Below are 19,381 nucleotides of genomic sequence, written 5' to 3'. Positions count from 1 at the left end.
AGTATTTTGTTTTTACAGCCTCTTTTCATACTGCTCCTATTTATTTTTTATAGACAAAGAGCACTTTAAAGTGCTCTAACAGTTCTTTTTAACCTGCTAGTCAAATTGGTAACCTAATATTCTCACACAAAGGTTCTTCTTCCTTTGCTAGCTGCAGTTGTTTGTAAATATGTAGAACTGACCGTGGCTGTAGGAATCTAACACATATCTAGAATAGGAAATTAGAAAACATACCTATCAAATGTTTGCATCGCATTTTTACCGTATGCCTTGTTTTCCTTGCACTCACTTCGTCATTATTAAATATAGATCATCATCCCTTTCTTATTGCCGATTATCTTTAAATGAAAGTATTCAAAAGCAGTATATTAAAATAAGAACTACATCTACATTAAAAATATGCAGAAATAATTTCAACCTTCTGCAGCAACAACTCGTGTAGATTATACTATTTGAACTCAGCAGGGAACCTCATTAATTTTTAAAACTCTCTGACCCCAGTGCAGTTAAGGGTGCAAAAATAATTACAAATTAGGGTTGAGGGAGCACTGTTTTAATATTGCATGTGTACTGTCAGCTACACAGCATTTTATTGCATCTGGATATTTATTACGGCTAAGTATAATTTTAACTTGGCTAGAATGAAGCTTCACGGTAAATTCTAAAAACGCAAAGGTTAGAAATGTTACATATTTTAAAATGTAACTATAGTAGCCACCATGCCTATGAAAAAATCTCCCCTGTTTTCTGCAAACACTCTTGTCACACAAAGCACAGCAATTACAGGTTTAAAAGCTAGTAACAGCCCGGATACAGCAGTAAATGGAAATATTTCTTTAACAAGGCACATTTGAAAGCTAGCAATTTCTAACTTATTTAGAAGGTTATAAAATACTTGGCGGAGGGTATAAATATTCCTCTTACCGAAAACTTGTCAGAAGAAAGATCCTTCTCCATTGTCGTCACCTCCAGTGCCCTCTCTTGCCACCATGGAGATGGGCTCTGCTATGTTTATTGCCCTGTGCCTCGCGGTGACACCACGGTGACACTAATCTGCCTGCCCAGCCCGGCACAGGGGTGTGTGGACGAGTGTGTGCGAGCGTGCGGATGTGCAAGTGGGTGCGGGCGGGTGAGAGAAAGGAGAGCTCGCTGACTTCAAGACTGAGAACCTAAACCTCAGGCCAAGTCAAGGCTGAATGAGAATGATCAAAGCTCTGTCCTTCATCAACAGAGTAGGCAAGATTTTTTTTTTTCCTGCCTTCTTTCTTTCTTTTTTTCCTTCCCCCACCCAGTGAAAAGTAGGATTGTCATTAGGGATTCCCACTAAAGAAACCTCTGAGAGAGGCAGACCTTCTGCAGACTGCTAGTGCCTGCCCAGCAGCCCGTGCAGAATACAGGTAGCTATTGTTCCCGAGACAGATATGGAGCCAGCCACTCAGACTCTGACAGATCTCAACAAACCCGCGAGCCTGCCTTCGCTTTAACTCTTTATTTCCTGGGGCTTTACTTTTTCTACAAAGATTTCCTTATGCTCCAGACAGGGAGGGGCACAGAAGAAAGAAAACATCAGCCATCGGTCATTGGCCTTTTGTTAGGAACATCTTTTAGATTTCTTCCACATAGGAAGCAAGCGTACGCAGATTAAGCAGTATTGATTTTAATTTTGAAATCCATCTGCACGCTGGATATCACAGCAAAAGTGTAGTTTAGCTACAAATCAGGAAGCAAATTCTGTTAATAGCTTGTGCACTGTGTTCTTTCGGATGCTCGTTTTTCAAGAGGAAATAGAAGAGTTTGAATTGTCACCTTGCATCTTTGTGCAAATATTCTCAAGTTATTAATAAGCAGATTTATGTAGTGCAAATGGCTTAAAATATGAATGGTATTTTTTTCCACTAGAAACAGATTTCCAGGATTGACTTTCAGTATTGAGAATGGAGGTGGGGTCTCCCACAGAAAACCGTGCTAGAGAGAGCAAGTACGTGGTTAGCTGGCATAAGGTGCAGCAGATAACCATTTCAGTCTTGTATCAGGTTTATACTTTAATAAGCAAATTATAGTCACACCACAAGTTGTGTTTTGTTTGTTTTAAATATGATCTGAAACTTAAGAAATTATTCACAAAGACGTAATCAAGGATGGTGTTAAAATAAATTATCTGATATTTATGTTTTGTGTCTGACTTAGCAAATAATGAAGTAATGTATGAAAAACTAATGATCCTAGATATCGTTATAATTTCAGTCCAGGTATATACTTAGCTTTAAGCACACATTTTTCTCTCCTTATTCTGTTTACATCTGTCTTTATTTTAAGTGGTGGGATGTGTATGCATACACGTATGCTTGTTCTTTGATGTGTTGATTGGTTGGTTGGTTTTAAAGCAGTGTAGAAGTTAAACATGCTACAAAAACTTTTAACACAATAGTGCAGTATGATTTAGAATATGTTCTCTTTTTTTACCATTCAGAGTGCTAATGAGAAGGCATATAAGTATGACTTCAAAAGCACAGAGTTAGCCTGAAAGAACCTGTCAATTCAAAAAAGCTTTTATTCATTGCATAAATAATCATTTCTTCATTGGTAACTTCATAAAGATATGTTAAAAAAGGTACATGCAATTAATTCGAAAAGTTGCCTATGGTCACTTTATAGTATTTTGAGAGATCTTTTCTAAATATTTGAAATTTGTTTATTAACCTTCCCCCAAAATGGCAAGTGTCCAGTGCCTTTTGAAATTCTTCCAGTGTAGCAAGAAAACAAGCAAACAGAAAAGCAAATCAGTCTTATTCAGTATACTTCACCCTGCACAGCAGAAGTCCTCTAGACTACCAGATTCATTTAAAGAACTAGACCTCAGTGTTCACAAGTCCTGTTGCTGTTTTATTTCAAAATATCTCATTTGTGTCAATCAGAATATCTGTCTTTAAGGATAAAATATCTATTGAATTATACTTTTTATGACCAGTTTATGTAAATGTCCAGTGACATGCAGAAAGTTTTCAATTAAAAATGGACTTACAAAATAATATATTTCTTAGGTAAAAAGAGAACTTTATTGCAAATTCTGAAGCATTCTGCAACAGTTTTCCTCCTCTTGGGGGCAAATTGTTAACAGGTGTTATAAAAACAGAAACAGTAATTAAAAATGGGGAAATATATGTCAAGCAGATTTGCTGCTGTTGGTTGCTGGTGTTACTCCATTGACTTTGGAGGAACCAACTGGAGTCAGCTGATAATCTGGCTATGAAGATGTGACTGTAACTGTAACTCCAAAGGGCAGTGGTAATTAATTTTCTACCCAGCACAACTACACCAGTGCAAAATGGAAACCACTGGCAACAAACTGTGAAGAGTTGTCCTATTACAGTTGTTGACCATGTGACAAGCTTCTCAGCATGGTCATATATGATTTCAGCCCCTTCTAGTAGGTCTTATTCATTATATTATTCTGGAATATTTCACCCTGCATCAAGTCCCCCACTTATCTTTGAACACTGAGTCAGTAGAGCATGTTTGGTGAGCTCTTAGATTGATATCTATGCACATGCAAGCATAACTAAGAAATAACATAACATAAAAAGCAGGTTTATGGGAGAATGGAACAGAAACTTTCTACAGGGATATAATGATGGGGTTGGGTACTTTGGACAAAACTTGCACTTACTACAAATGCAAAATTTCTTTCTCAGAAACCTGTGCTGTTTTTACTAGAACAGCCCCCAGGCTGCACCCAGTGGGGAAAGAATATTTTTAGTTTTTTAGACAACACTGGAGAAAACTTTCCAAAGACTTTGTGCACTCACCAAGGGTTGCCTGTGAGCAGGAAGACGACACTTCTTCCCACAACTAACTGACCATAGCTGCCTGACTATAAAGTACAAATTATTTGATTTATGAAAAAGGTGATCCTTGCTTATACCGATTAGCACTATTTTTTTTCTTTTGAAAACAAAAAACACACAAGCCTAGACAGCTGCTTAAGGCAGAATAAGCAAGGCTTTTCTTCCTTCCTTCTTTTTTTTTAAATTGTATGGCTCACTTAATCAAAGCAGGCATTGTGGGCACAATGTTGAATATCTCGTCTCATGTACCGTAGGATATTTGAACTGTTTGAATTGATTTCCCAAAAGGAGAGCATAAAGAAAACCATATATATTCTGCAGAATACTCCTGTGCTGAGAATTTTGCTTGTGAATACCCTGCTGAAGTAATTTCTTTCAGCTAACCCACACAGCCACACATTCATGAACAAAGCCGCATGCCAGTATCAGGTATCCATTTTCCTTTAGAGATTCAGCTTTAATGATTCTTTAGTAAATAGCTTTGTATTAAGAAATTATTCATTCCAAATACAAAGAGGTATTTCAGTAACTAATTGTGTTACAGAGGTGAAATACACATAATGTATCTAAGTATGTAACCTCAATTAACCTTTTGTCTCAGTTCATAGACAAACTATCCATAAAAAGTGAGCTCTCTCAGTGATAGAAAATCAGCTTTACAACTTAACATTGTTTGTTACTAGTTACCTATATAAAAGAACACAACACAAGGAGAGCTTTATGAGCCGTTACTCAAATGAAACTCACTGTTATTCTTGATCTTCACTTCCTTAATACAAAAGCTACTGTAAAATATGAGAAAGCACTGAGATATTTTCTTTTAAAAATTCAGGTTATTTTTAAACAAAACTTATATGTAAAAGATGGTAACTACACTTTATTTATTGCAGCAAATACTTAAAAACATAAGATAGCATGTATAAAGATATATAAATATTTAGACTGAAAGCAGTGCCTGTTTTGCTCAGGATGTAAGCAAGTACAGCATGTAGTTTAGAAAAGAACTTATGATTAACATATGCTCAACTGTATTTATACATTGTGATAGAAAGCAACCAGCAATTACAGATGATAAAGAATCCTTAGTCTTTTGGGAAAAAAAATATATTAATTAAATAGCTTTTCTTTAAAATTGTCATAAAGAGCACAACTTTTTTTTTTTTCCCTCAACTCTTTTCACAGAAACATAATTAGGGTATTGCATTCTCCACCAGATTCTTTGTGAAAGCAAATGTCAGGGATTAGGATTCAGCAAGATAATTACAAATGTTCTACATAATAACATAGGAAACCAGCATCAGAGATACATTTCACCAGTTTGTATTCCTCCTACAAATTATACTTTTGATACGTGATCTGTTGGGAAAATGTGTAGAAGTTAACAATATCTTCCCTCTCTCCCACTCAGTTACTTTAGCGCTAACATCAGTAGACAAAATCACTCTTCAAAACAAAGCTTTTAAGGTTTCAGATTCTGAATCTCAAATACGTACTTTACAAAACCTCTACTCAACACTGAATGTGAACCATTTCCTGGCTAACTGTTAGGACATGGGTTATTACAAGAGGATGTACTCACTCACACATGGTTGGGTAAACTAAACCATTTCTTTTCAAAAAGTTTACCTTTTAAATCCATTCTACACCCAGTTCCATATGAAGACCAGAAATAAGACATTTTCTAGAAACAACAACACGTATCTGATGATCATCAATAGAATTTTTTCCCTTGGTCCTTAAGCAGAGTGATTTAAGTAGTCAGACTACATTACAGATATTCCCATTTGACAATGCACTTGTTGACAGGAATTAGTATTTATTAGTTGTTGCCATCAACTTAGAGGCAATTTGGACATACCACTCTGAGCGCTGATCCACAGGAATCGCTGGTTTTGGAGGGCCACAAAGTAACGTAGCTGGATGGAGAGAAAAACAGTCAGGTCTGCCCCTGTAGCCTCAACCTGCCGTGGACAGTTTTCTTCTTTGGAATCTTTTGATAAAAGTCAGAATACAGTATGGTTTATAAGTGTAGCAAAGTCATCACAATTCAGAGTTAAAAATGTTACTGGATTTCCCTTTAGCTAGTGCTATTTAGGGCAGCTTTTAAAAGGTAATCTAATTACATTCCACGAAGCCAAATTTTCTCCCAGACTATTTGTTTTCATTGTATGAATAAAAAGCTACAATGAGGCCAATATGTCAAATTATTTCTTTCTTAGGATTTACATGTATTACTGGAAGACTGATCTGCTATTGCAAATACGGTATTGTCTCTGTTTTCTGCTGTTAACCTGAAAAGCTTTACTGTTAATATCATACATTTCAGTAGCATTCACAATAAAATCTAAATACTTCTGTGCTCTCACACTCAGAGCCAAATAAATTCATGCCACTATAATATCATTATAATCTGTCATAAATTTAATCTGCAGATATAACCTTGCTCAATACGAGTTAAAATATTCACACTATATTAAGATTTTGGATCATTTAGTTTGAAAAGGTTTGCCTGTGTCTGGTCATTATCATTATATCTTAAAATCACCACACTGAGATGAATATTAAATCTGTTATTGTAGAGACGAAATATTTGATAATGCATATATCACTAGAATTGTTTGTATTCGAACAGCCTAAGAACAACAGTGCTTTTCTGAGCACCTTGAAATAACAAACTTGCAATGCTTATACCCTAACACAGCAATAAAAAAAAAATCAAAACCTATCAGGGTTAGAAAAGCAAACCTATACATGAATTTTTTCCATAAATCAAAACCTAGCCTCAAAAAAGCAAATTCATTCTCTGATCCTCTTTATTTCATATACACAGGACTAAAAATCTTCAAGTTAAAGCAACCAAGTGCAATAAAAACACTTACCAAATGCCTCCTCTTGCTATCTTGTTCAGAATTCAGGTGCCTTCTTTCTTGCTTTCTTGCTTTCTTGCTTTCTTCTTTTCCTTTTTTTCTTTTTTTTTTTCTTTTCTCTCTCTTTTTTTTTCCCCTAATAATACAAGCAAATTCAAGTTTGAAAGCTTTTGTAGGTATTGCTTCTTCTGATGCTGCAGTTCTTCAGCTGTAGGTAGAGAGAACGACTGGCTGGTGTTGTTTTGCCATAAAGACAGTGGCCTCTGTAAGCCAAGACATTCTGCACCGTCTGAGGATCTCTGCAGTCTCTTAAACTCCTCTGCCGAGACAGGTATTTGTTGCGGTCTGTTGTCCAAACAGGTTCATCAGAGCTCTTACAGTCACCTTCATTTTTCAGTCTTAGAGGCCCTGTGTGCTGAAGGGAGAGAGGTTTCCTTCTACGAGCATTTATTTGCTTTTGCATTGGAGGAGAGGCTCAGAGATTTTCAATATAAGATCAAAGCCAGGCATGTAATGGGACGAAACAGAGTTTTCTGAATTGTGCTCAGAATAGGAGGCTCTGTGTTCCCACATGCAGCATTCTTCACTTCATGAGCTTTGTGGGGGAAAAAGATACATATATATAGCCGCACACAGGCACACACCCATTTTAAATATATTAGTTTTCCCCCCTTGCAGCACTGCCGTCTCTCTTTTGTCAAATAATAACAATTTCTGAAAAGAAAGCACTTAATAAGGCTAAGGTCAGACTGCTTAGACTTGGCATTTGCTGCGATAACAAATCAGAAATGATAGCATCGTACAGATTTATGAATTTTTTGCCCCCGCAGTCACAAACATCAGACGTTTACTTTATAAAGAAAGCTTTTAGATTCTTCCTGCAGTTTCCATAGTGATTTCATTTTTTTCCCTTTTATCACAGATTGGCTGAAGTACCGCTACCCTTTGTGCTTTAAAAGGCTTGTGCTACCAACTGTCGATATAAAGGCGCTGTAGCTAAAGCACACATGCAACACACACTGTCAAAAATAATTGAAATAGATAAATGCTGACTAAGAAAGGTTTCTGTATTTTCTCTGCTTCTCCTGAAGAGTACAGGAGAATAGCATTTCATCTGAATAAATGTAATTAACTTGAGCCAACCATACCACTGTTTTGCTTCCCATAACCTATGATACTTGTATTAGAACAGTCACTCGTCACACAAAAATAATCTCTTTGCAAAAGCTTTAACAGAGCTTACCTCATGCAAAATGCCTCTACTTGCTGGATATTAATGAAAATAATTTCATTAATTTTTTGATTTGTTTAAAGACAATGCTTATGCCAGTGATATTTTTCCTCTTTCTAATAAGTTTATTTATTTTTTTTTAGGAACATTTGAAAAACAATTACACTGTTTCTGGCAAAGTAAACAATGTTCTCTATTGCAAGAAAGATAACCACCTTACCAAGTAAGCCTAAAGGATTAGTTTCCCTTTAACCCCTTGCTAAACAAATGAGACAGTCATCTCCGCAACAAAATAGAATTCAACTAAGTAAACAGCTTTTTATTCAGTTGTCCTGCCTTTAAAATGGAATGTTTTGATTATGGAATGTATTCACTGTATTTTTCTCTCTTTCAATCAGTTTAATAGAAAGTGGGTGCGTGGTTAATTGGCGCTAGTTTCTCCAGTCTCATGAGAGTTTCAACTCTTCATTTCTGAGTTTCTGATCCAAGTCAGATGTGGTCTAACTTTCTAAAAATGCTGAATTCAGTTTGTGAAGTAGTAAATATATTACAGATAAACTCTGAGAGCTGAAAATTTTGCAAGTGGTTATAAAAATAATGAGATTTATAGTTCTGTTTTAAAATAAGAGAAAATCATGCAAAATTCACCGAAATAAATAGATTAAAAAACTTAAAGAATGCAATACAAAAATAATTAAACAAATAATTAAAAAAAGAAAAACTCATCAACATTCTTTTGGATCCATCTCTGGAAATAAAACATTTCTGAACAGATTATTTACTGAAAAACTATCAAAGTCCCTATTTCATGGTCAGCTATCTATTAGGAGAATCATGCAAATAGCTTTCACTGCTAGTTAATAAACTCACCTGTTAGACATTCACATGCATTAAACAGGAAGAAACATTGAATGTAAGGTACGTTAATACTTACTGCCTATAAAGTTTCTTCCGGTAAAGTTTCAGTATGCTGGCTTTAAATAAACAAATAAATAACAGACCATTATGAGGATGAGGTTGCTTATCAACACACTCGTAACAATAGTTACGAAGGTTCGATCCAGCAGTTTGGGGAAAGATGAAGGTACTGGCTGAGCTTTCAAAGCTCCTATTACCTCTATGGAAGCTGCCTCTAAACAAGCACAGCCAGCAAAGAAAACAGAATTCAGACCTGCTCTTAATGCCCATTTTTCACCACAGCCATCAAAAGGGTCATTTAATGAAACAATTAAGCACTGTATTCAAGTAATAAACATCATCTGACATATGATGATATATATCGTCTCTGGATAGTTTTTTTCAAGCAAAAACAAAACAAAACCAAAAAACACATTAATTATTAGTGATTAGATCCCCACCTTTATGAAAGCATAGTAGCTTTTCACAATCACTCTTCAGGATTATAGTCATTTTTAAAACCTGCATCGCCACATACCTTTGCACAAAACTGAAACACTCAGGCAGAATTTCTGTGCAACAGGTGGATTTTTTTTTCAATAAATCATCAGTAAAATTTATGAAAAGGTTTTGTCCCAGAACAAATATGAAAAAATCTGGCTTTTATAATACAAAGACCATTGAAGCTGAAGCCAGTTACCTAGAAACACTAAATCATGTTCCCACAGAACTTTCTTTCCAAACTTTATACAGAAAGACATTCAAATAGTTTCTGCAACATTCACAAGAGAACTGATTTTCTGGGACTTGTACAAGATTTCTGAATCTATTCACTGCTTTCTTTAAGCCAGGGGAGCCTCAGGAAATTATTTTTATAAATGGAAAATGCGAACTACATATTTCTTAGGCTGTAAGGACTAAACAGGACATTTAAAATGAATAGTTAACTAACAGTCCAAGTTAAAAAACATCCTGCTCCTTTACACATGGATCTACATATTTTTTCTTGGAGAAAATTATAAATACAGCAGAGCTAACTAAAGTGAATGTATATTTGTTGATGTATATTTTTAGTTAAATCTCTTCTATCAAAATGATTTTCAAGTCAAACAATTGTTGGGGGTCCATAACATCCTGTTATTTTATTCATCAAATAAGAAAAATAGGACAACTTGACATTGTTTCCCACTCTAGCAGTTAGACCTCACAGAGCTAATGTTTTTTAACTTAAGCAAAAGCGCAAAAATGAGCATAAATAAAAGAGCAAAAATGAGAACTTCCTCCTCACTCTCTGAATTGATAGACACACACACACAAACCCCCTATCACACAACTCAAATAGGCAAAAAAGCAGAATATATAACTGCTTTCATCATATCACCCTGCAAATGACTCCACAACAGATATGAAAAATGTCATTATATCATTCCAGTGTCATGTAGAGAGGGACCATACTCTCTTTTAAAACAGAAAAGAAACTCACGTTGTTTCTTTTTACTTTCTCCTACTGGGAAAAAAAAATCCTCTTTTTGATTGTCAGATTCTCCTGGATGAGAATCCAATCTCTGTACACCTTTCCAAAATCCTTCTTCCCTTACAAAATGATAATATCTATGGAATTCATAACTTCAAACAACCAAAGAAAGGAGGAAATCTGCAAATTATCAAAAGAAATTAACTACAAGAAAAAATACTCTAACATGTAATATTCTAGCTCAATCAACCAAAAGCTTTTCATTCTGAATTAAACTTCTAACTTATTGATTCACCAGTTTTAGATCTCAATACTCTATTTTCTACCAGCTCATGTCAAAGCCTATGACTTAGGAAGCACCAGGAATTCCCTAAGGTATCAAAGTCATTTCCTGAAATAGAACAAAGGCCCCGCACTGAGGTTTTGAAATACTTACATGTATATAGTATAGATAAATATAAATAGGCAGCCTTTAGGAGCATCTTTAGGACCACAATGATGTTTGCTGTGTGGAGTAAGTGGAATCTAAGAAATCACTTGCTTTCTAACAAGAAAAGAAGTACAGGAAACAGAACCTGAACCAGTCATTGTGCCAGGCTCATCCTAAGCTCCTACAGAACAGTTAACGTGCTTGTTTTGGGCAATTGTTAAAGCATATAAATATTATTTGCTGCCTTCTTTTCAGTAGCATCTTAAATTGCCAAAATATGCAAGTATAAAACTGTTGACTTTGCTGAAAACCTTCCGTAATGAATGCAAACATCAGATTCATCTGGAAGAGTGCTGATCTGAACCAGGACGTAAATTATTGCCAGTGCCAGGTAAGTGGAAAGTTGCACATACTTTTTTTCTTTCAAACAGAAATAAGAATGTGGTTATGCATGACTACATCTGTACACACATCTAGCACACCTGTGAATGCAACTATCTAATTATCACAATGCATCCATTAAAAACGACCAGCACAAATTTTGGCACATCAGCAAGGTACACTCACTGAATCCTTCCCCTAGTAACATCCAAGCATTTTCCAGGAGTATGATTCATACCTATCATACATTATATGTTTCTTTGCCCTTTTTAACAGTCGAGGAGAAAACCTGACACATTAAGGTGAGGGGAACTGGAAGTTTTGTTTTGTTGTGTTCTTGTATTTACATAGACAAGGTTAAAAATAACCCTACCAAAAAAGGAGGAGTTATAATGAGATTTGTGGTGACTCTTTCCTCCTGGGGGAATTTCAGTCTTGAACTGATCCCTAAAATGTTATAATATGTTCTGAAGAGATGAGTTTGAATGCTACCAAAGAGATTTCCATTGCAGCAAAAGAATGATGCTTAAAATCACATCTTCATCTTGGAGCTTTAGGCAAACTTTAGATTGAAAAAAACCTTGAAGGGAATTCACTGGCAATCTCTGACTAATATAAAGTTAATTTGAATTAGATAGCATAATAGCACAAAGTGGACTCAGGAAGAAAACAGAATCTAGGGGAAAAGGAAAATCACTTTCAAAACACACAAACCATTGCTGACTTTGCCAAAGGCACACATAAAGTATCTGTAATTTCTGCTGTCAAGAAAACTCCTCCTAAAATCTTCTAAGCTTTGCAAAATGCACATTGTTCCTTGTTTCTCTGTCACATCTGTTTATTCTGTTGCTAGATTTTTCCAATAATATTCCTGATTTCTAAGATGTGTTTCTCTTTCCAGTGGGACTGTGAGGAGAAGAAAAAAAAAAGCAACAGCAACTGCAACTCTTGTCTTCCAAGCAATGCCAAGAGAGGATCTTGGACCTACAGCCTTTCATGACTGATATCACACTGATCAAACAGGATGTGGCAACAAAGTGTAGGTCAAAGGCTGCAAAAGCCCAACATTTAATTCTCCCCCCTAGAAAAATGGAAAACATTTTCATTTTGATACTTAGGCTAAGTTAAAAGAATGCCACGTAACTGTGATTTTAAATGATGGTCTACTTCATACTGGAGCCTAAAGGCAGCCATTTAAGAAAATATATCACATTTTGCATATGATAATAAAATAATAAGCAAATACTCTACAGGAGTGTAAGCATATCAAAGACTACGTCATTTACAAAAATTCTGATAATGTGCGAAACCTCTACTAGTTATATGCAAGCACAGATTTACTTTCTATTAAGAAGAATCACAAGTGTTTTCAAGAGTTATTTTTATTAAATCCCATATTAAAATTCAGGCAATGCTTTGTGAATACCCAAGGTGATCAATACTGAACCTTAGATCATAAAACTGTGAATTAAGATCCAGACTTGATCACATGATGCTGTAGATCTTTTAACACACACACATTAATTAAGCTTTAACATGACTGTGAGGCAGAAAAGCAAAACCTCATTTTAAAGACAAGAACATTTAGAGTAGACAGAAAGGTTATGTACATTGTCACTGATTAGTAGGAAAAAATTCTGCCCCATAGTTGGAGTTCTTTGAGCAAACTCTCAGCACACAGGAACACTGTCAAGATGCTCCTTCAAAAATTTACACAGTTTGCATTAAACCTGGAACAATAAGAAGTTATCTCAATGGGGAAGTGAGAATATATTCTCAAGCCAAAATATATTCCAGACAAATTATATAAGAAGTGTTCCACAGCCACTGGGAAATGGGGAAAATGAATGGGAAAAAATGCTTACTCCTGTCTAAGGCTATCAATATAATTGAGGACAATTTTCCTATTAGAGTTCTGGGACTACCTGCAGGTCTGGCACAATACAGAAGTGCTTATAGAGGCAATGCTGGATTCTTTTAGTAGAAATATACCCTGAGGGAACTAGTTTGCTCTTTTCTGAAGCAAAGCTGAAAGCACTTGGTATTCTCTTGGGTAGAAAGACAGATCTATATTTGTGGTGGTTGCTTACATCTAAAGAAGTGACTGGATCACTAAGTCTTTCCAAACTCAGCTGTATAAAGTGCTGCTCCTCTTGATAACTTCATCTGGGTGTACCATGCTTTGTCTAGAATGCACACACTGCTGCAAAAGTGAGGAGCAGGTGAATCTGCCACTTGCAGTGACAGATGGCCTCTGAGCTGAAGAATCTGAAATATATTCCATTGTGGCAATTTATGTAATACACCCACGGTGACACCGTGTTGGAAAGAAAAGGTTTAAATGTTAGTAAGACAACTGCTTTAGTTCTTTTACACAAAACCAGATCTCCACTCACATGCAAAGCTAAACATAGTAAGATTTACCTAAGTTCTCCGCCCTGTTCTGGTGGCATCAGTAAGCAGAATATTTAGAAGGACTGATGTTTAGGAAAAACTTGAATGGTCACCTTTGCCTCCAAGTTCAGCTGCCCCTCATGACCTCAGTAAAGAGCTTGGAGAGAGCCCTATCAGAATTAATGACTATCATAACATCTAAGACCACTCTCCCGTAAAGATTACTTTATTTCCCCGACACCCAGAAAGATCTTAAGCTGAGTTGGGCAACAAAGGACTACTAGAACAGAAAATCCTATGTATCTCAGTTCTTATACATCCAAGTTGCACAGTATGTATCTAACTCTCAAAACATTGCTTTAAAAGTTTAGACTGCATTACTTGACTAATGCAAAGACCTGACAAAGTCTTGGGGTCTTCTTGAAATGAAAGGGTTTTAACTTAATTATCTGCAGACATCCTATAGGCCTTGTGAGCTGAAGTAAGGTTATATTTCTTTCAATTTACTCACACATGTAAGGTTTAGCGTAAAGAATAAGTAGTTGGAGGGGTGGGATTTCTTAAGAAAACAATCTGCACTTTTTGCTTCCAGAGATATGAGAGTACTCCATAATTATGCCTTCTTCATTGAGCTGCTGCCACATTTATTAAATATGCCAGAAGAAGTAAAAAGATAAAATGGCAAAATTTTTGCATGGGCTGATATAACTCAAAGCAGAACCACAGGCACTTCCACACTGATTTTGACTAAACCAAATCACAGAAAGAAAGCATTATTCTAAAACTTACTTTGCCACCTCCTTAGGGCTGCTGTCACTGTCACTCTTGCCACCCTCTTACATTTGTCAGGAGGGCAAAACAACCACAGATGATCTTGTTTAAAGGCCAGAAGTCACACTGAACCAAGAGTGTTGGAAAGTTCACAATTCCAGTAAGCTAAAAGAAATGAACATAACTTTTGAATAAGATAATGCTCCATTTCTCATATATTTATTTAGTCTAAATGACAATTTTTTTTCTTATGTGGTAGAACAACTACCAAAGAAGTTGGCAGGATACTGAAAAAGTAATGAGTGCCTTGAGAGAATCTGAAGTAACACCTCTGGCTTAGTCAAAAGCTGACAGAATCCATAAAAACTGCGGAGCAGCTTTTTGATATCAGGAGGTAAAGCTAATATATTCCATAGCTAATACAGAGGCTGCCCTCTATTTTGGCTAAAGTTAATACAGAAAAATAGGAAGCAGCACCAGTTCTCAAGAAGAAATGAAGGAAAGGCAGGAAAAAGATTCTAGGCCCTCTCTGGGTCATACAGGACAACGATTTTCTGATACAAAGATTTTCTTTGTCCTACATCATCCTATTCTAAGGTTGGGATTTAAAATGAGGCTCAAGGGTAGTTTGAATCTGTCAGAACTTAATGCTCAAACTGTTGCATGCTCCTCTAACCCAATAATCTTCTCTCAACATTATCTAAAGTTAAGTAAATGAGCTTACTGCATGTCTGCATTGATACTTATATATTCTGAAGAAGATAAATTCTTCAGCTCTGTATTTGCTTTCTATGTACTTATTCCTTTCAAATAATGCATTAAATAGTTAGCATATAATTAGGGTGCATATCAGCAAAACATGAATCCTACTCTCAGTATTGGCTTTCCACATTAACATTGTTGCTAGACATTCAAAAGATGGACTATGTAAGTGAAATATACTCATTAGCCTTCAAATGATCATAACAGACATATATTTTATCTTCAAATTGTTTTTCAAAGCTTAGCTTCTATTTTTATAATCAATTACCTAACTAAACTGCACCCGCCATTATGAGAACAAACCATGTAAGTCATATATACATTTTTGGCTCCTTGTGACAGACATTGATTGAGAAAGAAACAACTAGTTTCAACCTCCAGTAAACAGCTGGTATCCTTAGATAAGGAAATCTCTGCACATGGCCAAGCTTCCAATATCATGGAAAAATGATGCAGCAGGAAGAAAGAGACAACAGAAGCCTCAAGTGCTTACATGAGACAACATAATTTATAACCAATATTCATAATATAACTTAATTATCTTTTTTTTTTTTTTTTTTTTTTTTTGTATTCTGGCATTAAACTGTAACCACAAGTTCCTTTTGCATCATTGGATTTGTTCCTGACAAAACTAAATACATCACAATTGCAGAGACCTGACTTTTGGTATGAGAGTATCAGAGGAAAACATTTGAAGGACAGACTTGTGGAATAATCAAGCTTTGATATATGACAGTTCACTCTTCATGGCTCATTCATAAGATTTGCATGTTCTGAAAAGTCAGAGCCAAGCCCAATCCCACTACCATATTAGCAAGTATCTCATGGTAGAACTGGAGTGTCAGATTGTCATCATTTTAACATAAATATTATAAAAAGAAATCACATACATTTTACTACTTAGATACCTTATTCACTGCATTTGATAATTTTATTTAAATGCATTCCTTTAATAAAACAATGACTCACTCTGATATCAAGCTGGGCAAACACATCAGTAAAATACTGATTAGAAATTGAATAGAAGTATTTATTGTCCAAAGTCACATTCTGATTGATTCATAGGATTGCATCTTAACAAGTCAAGCAAGCAGCTTGCGGTGATCATACATTTCTATAACAAAAAAAAAAAAAAAAAAAAAAAAAAAAAAAAAAAGAGAGAGAGAGAAAAAAAATAGTGATGGAAGGGTAAAAGTGGGATTCTATGTGAACAAGAAATCTGTTTGAAAGGCGGGAAAAAGAGATGGAGACGGTGTTCAATGTACTCCTTTCTTAACATTTATTTTCCATTTTCTCTAGGTGTAAAAGAAACATGAAAATGTTCCACACATTTTAAATCCAGACTGGGCCATCACAATCCTTCTTAAAGGGGGAACAGAGTAGTATAGTCTTCTTGGCTTCTCTCTTGCTCCAGGAAGGAAGTAAAAAAAAAAAAAAAAATCAAATCAAAGGAGTTGTTCTCCCTCCTATAGAATTCATACCATTCTTAATAGATTATATTGGAAAAAAAACCACAACAATGCATGGTCTTCCTTCAATTAAGTAATAAGTGCAGAAAAAGTGGCCTTCAAATTCCATACTTAAAAAAGAAAATTAGCTTTCAGTCCATAAATTCTTGCTGAAAGATCAGCTAAGATATGAAGGAAACAGGAAGAACTAAAGATCCACATAATAAAGCTTTTAAGTATAAAAAAAAAAAAAAAGAATAAAAAGAGCAACAAAGAAAAATCATGCACATAGATAATGACCAAGAAGGACATTTTAAACTCTTTTTTTGTTGTTGTTTTTCTTTAACTCCTTGCTCTTATCCATTAAATGTAATTTATTTAGATTTTTAAGTAGGCATAATCACTTTCCAGACCGTGCAGATGATTTTTACTTCTAAAGCAAAATTTAAATTATTGAGCTGAACACATCAAGAATAATAAATCACACTTCCAACAATGTCAATGAACAACATCCAGTCCCAATTCCAAATACATTTTCTGTTGTATCATATCTCATGTCACTTTGGAGGTGTTTATTGGTATATATTGAAGAGGGACAGATGCCAAGTTGCAGGATATTTTCTGCAATTTTCAGAAAAAGATCAGGCCCTACTAGTGGGATAGGAATAGGGATCTGGGTCTGCTGGCCAATGGGAGTTGTTTTTCACTGAGTCACAGAGCTGATGTATAAAGAACCATATATAAAAGCTACTGAAAGCAGAAAATAAGCTACTTCTTCCTCAATAATTAAAAAAAAAAAATCTGTCTCCTTTTTTTTTGAGGTTCTTATTTAATAAGGTATGCATTTTACAATTCAAAAGTCACTAAGTGTTGTATCGACTGGCTCAAAAAATGGCAAAAATTCTCTAAACATTTCCAAGGTGCCATGAGGAGATGGAAAGAAGGAGATTAAGTTCATATTGAGTTACCTCCCTCTGTAGAGATCTTTATCTCTACAGTAAGCAGAGGTCTTTAAAGGGGAGCTGCCTTTACAGCCCTTCTATGGTGACACGCTAGTAGAACCGCTTGCCGCTGCTGTCCCGCTCGAACATCCAAAGGGCAATCTCAGACTGAAATGCTAGTACAAAGAAACTTCTGCCTTGTCTCCTACGTGCCTGATCCAACTAAAAGCATCTGCTCATGCTGTCTGCCAGTCTGCTTTGCAGACCTAGGAGAAGTGTACAGCTGAAGAGACAGACTTAATTTCAAATGCATTAAATCATATCCAGACTGCTACTTGGCATAATGAGAAAGAGCTCTCCTACTCCTTTTCTGTTTACATATAAAAATGCAATTGTATTGCCTGTCATTATTTGGACTGTTTGACCTTGAGGATTTGGGTTTTTGTTTTGTTTTGTTTTTAATGTGTTTGCTGAATAAAATGATGCCACACATCAATACATTCAAGGGAAGATTTGGGCACCATGATCTGTTAAAACACTGCATTGTAGTTGTGTCGTCCATGGTGGGCTGAATCACTATTTTACCCTGCTCCTTCCCAGCATATGTAGAAGGAACTGATTAATTGCTTTCAGCTTCAGAATATTTATATCACTTCTTCAAGCATTTTAATATGTTCTCACTTCAGCATTTCAGTCCTCAGAAGTATTACATGAATGCTGAAGCACTTCAGTTGGAAGGCTTCTTCCAGAATAGGAGCTTTCCGAGGGACAGAAGCACTTCACCTGTGAAGTCCAGCTTCTTTTTGAGATGTAATACCACTGGAGCTACGGTATCCTCTTCCTGAGATGAATACACAGTATGACACAGCTTATTAAAACTATAATAATAATAGCTACCTGTAACAGCAACTTAATGTTTTATGATCATTTGCATGACCAATGAACATGGCTTCAAAAACCACAAAAGCTACCTTAATTCACCTTGTGAATTAAGAATTGCTCCCACAAAGAAAATTGTATGCACACATAGATAAGACTATATATACTTATATGTGAAATATATTGGTATATTCTATGCAATCACACACTGCTAGTGTATGTAGCTTCTGTGAGAAGACACACAACTAACAAAACGGTCAGACAACATCAATTTGGGATGACTTGTCTATGTTTTCTTTAGGACCGGTGGTTTTGCTCCACTTCTCAAACGGCAAAACCGTTTGTAAGAATTCTTTAACACAATGGACAGATCAAAGGAATAAAAGTTGTATATGCCTTTTGTTTTATCATAAAAACAAGACAGTTATGAGTAATCCGGCATGATAGAAAGATGGAAATAAGCAGCATTTGCCAAGGACAAGTAAGCCTATGTAGGCTGGAAAAAATGGATTAATGCAAAGAAATGTCAACACAAGGAATTGTACCTTTCTCTCTCAAATGCTGTTTCATCCTTCAGGTGTGTGTCTGTGTATGATGGGAGATCGGGGAAGGGCAACTCTGAAAAGAATTTCTAAATTACTTCATATTACCTGCAGTACCACTTGGATAGAAAGATGTCTAATCTGAGTTTACAGTCCCTGGAGATACACATTTTAATTCAAATTGAAGGCTACTCACTTGGGTTTAAAGTTTTACATTGCTAAATCAGAAATGGGAAAATTTTGACAACTATAATTTAGAACTTTGCAAAAAAAAGGATAAAAACACAGTGAATAAATGTATCTGAATATAGCACTGCAGGTAATCCTCCTAACAGACCAAGAGATACCCAAATAACAGTTCCAGTCCACAAGTCCTTCACTTATACTTATCTGCCCTCCTGCTGAATAAGTTATCCTTTTTAAAACTCAAAATTCACCATCTCTAACTGGATTTTAGAAAATAAAATGGACAACTTAAATCACACTGAGAAGTACCAAAAGCAGCTATCCCAATGGATA

At 35.6% G+C, this 19,381-nt stretch overlaps 2 long non-coding RNA genes across 2 annotated transcripts; one reads left to right on the top strand and one right to left on the bottom strand.

The window, feature by feature from the left end:
* Positions 1–5,136: 5,136 nt before the first annotated feature.
* On the bottom strand, positions 5,137–6,789 carry LOC112959512. Its single transcript, XR_003251629.1, has 2 exons — positions 6,725–6,789; positions 5,137–5,835 (listed from the first exon to the last, which is right to left on the bottom strand). It is a non-coding gene; the product is annotated as an uncharacterized LOC112959512 (long non-coding RNA).
* LOC112959514 lies at positions 6,063–8,124 on the top strand. Its single transcript, XR_003251631.1, has 3 exons — positions 6,063–6,109; positions 6,921–7,043; positions 8,087–8,124. It is a non-coding gene; the product is annotated as an uncharacterized LOC112959514 (long non-coding RNA).
* Positions 8,125–19,381: the final 11,257 nt, after the last annotated feature.

This window comes from Nothoprocta perdicaria, unplaced genomic scaffold, assembly GCF_003342845.1.
Source record: "Nothoprocta perdicaria isolate Ctin4 unplaced genomic scaffold, notPer1 scaffold_116, whole genome shotgun sequence".
NCBI lineage: Eukaryota > Metazoa > Chordata > Aves > Tinamiformes > Tinamidae > Nothoprocta > Nothoprocta perdicaria.
Note: the sequence above shows the minus strand (reverse complement) of the source record. Positions and strands in the feature narration are given on the sequence as shown.